The sequence below is a fragment of the Myotis davidii genome, unplaced genomic scaffold, assembly GCF_000327345.1.
Source record: "Myotis davidii unplaced genomic scaffold, ASM32734v1 scaffold409, whole genome shotgun sequence".
Lineage (NCBI taxonomy): Eukaryota > Metazoa > Chordata > Mammalia > Chiroptera > Vespertilionidae > Myotis > Myotis davidii.
Window position 1 is genome coordinate 675470 of NW_006374611.1, and position 1757 is coordinate 677226.

Below are 1757 nucleotides of genomic sequence, written 5' to 3' on the forward strand. Positions count from 1 at the left end.
CCTATTTAAGCATATGTAAGACAACAAATGACATGAAATTCTGCAAATGTGCGTCAGAGAAAGACAAAGATAGAAATGATACCATTGTAAATAGCTAATTATTAATGATAGGAAAGGAGCAAAGCAAAGGCCAGACCTTATAGGTATGGTCCTTGCAAAACAGTAGGGAGAGTGGACTGGACAAAGGGAAGATAGATCATGCCCCGTAATGCTGGTATGACATAGGAAAGATACTCGTCTGTCAATCATACCTGGGAACAGAGATGGTTGGCCAGAATATGCCTGGCCACTGCAAGGGTGGGAAGATTTGAGATACATAAACCCAACACGGAAAGGAAACTCTGGACACTGACTTTTCTTCTAGCTTTATTGAAACCACAGCTACACTTCTTCTATGGCTGGACTATGGGAAATGGGACTTTTTGGGGACAGTTTTATAACTTTATTAGACAGTTAGCAGTTAGTTCTCATCCACATTAACTGTTTGTAGATTTTTGAAAGTGGTGACAGGTATGTAGGTGACCAACATATAGAGCTTGTCTGGTGAATCTTCATCCTCATTATGTGTTCTGGACAACCACACCTTTACAGTGTGGGACATTCCTTATTCCTTTGGCCCAGACAGCTTAGTTGAGCCTGGTGTCAAAGCACACATCTGGAGCTCCCATCTCCTTCCTGGCAAATTTCCAGATCTCTTTGAGTGCCCGAGGGGCACACTTTTTGAAACCCACTCCATGAATGTGCCTATGAAGGTTGAGGGTGTATTTGCTGGTCACTACCTCATTGATGGCAGAATGTCCCTTCTTCTCATCGCCCTTCTTTGTGGGAGTCATTATTGCCAGGCCCAAGTTGGAAAGCTCTCATTTTTAGTTTTACTTAATATCAAAATTCCCTCCAATTGGTTATATTAATTTTACTGCATCTTTCATATTTTAAAATAATTTTTAATCTCAGAAAAATCCCTATCAATTAAAAACAAAAACCAGGCATTCATAAAAGGAGTATAATTCACATGTTATATTATGGTAACCCCAAATGTAATATGACCATGATTCCTAAGTCAGCCAGCCTCTGAAACAGCACTTGTCATAAGAACTGCTGCAATCAGAAAGGAGCCCTAGGGGGACCTTTCTTAAACTTGCTCAGGAAAATTAGATTCCAAGAATCTCTGTTGCCATCTGGTGGCAACTCCCCATTGGTGAAACCTCCTGTGACACCATTTCTTTCTTCTGTTAAAAAGAATTCTTTATTGTTGAAAGTATTACAAGTGTCCCCTGTTTCCCCCATTGAGCCCTTCAGCCCACCTCTTTCCCCCACCCCTGCACCAGCACCCTATTGTTTGTGTCCATGGGTTATGCTTATATGTATAATATGTATACAAGATCTTTGATTGAGCTATGAACATAGGGAGGCATACATCCTTTCTGATTGGTGTTTTCTTGCATTCTTACACCAGAAGTGGTATCACTGGGTCAAATGGCAGTTCCATGTCGTTAAATAGTGCCTAAGGAATATCTCTGGTAATGTCGTTTGAAATATTAGATTTAACATGTAACAATTATATTATTAAAATAACATACTTATTAAACTGGGAGACATAGCTAATATGACAAATGATAGAGTTAAAATTTAAGTAATTCTGATTAGCTGGAATGGGAGATGGAAGGTTAAATCTAAGAAAGTGAAATTTCCCAACACTAAGAATAAAATGCTGTACTTTGGTTTAAAAACTATAACAAAAGCCCTGTGGGCAACAT

At 39.2% G+C, this 1757-nt stretch overlaps 1 pseudogene; it reads right to left on the reverse strand.

Annotated features, from left to right (window-relative positions):
- Positions 1–460: 460 nt before the first annotated feature.
- On the reverse strand, positions 461–833 carry LOC102762611 (annotated as a pseudogene).
- Positions 834–1757: the final 924 nt, after the last annotated feature.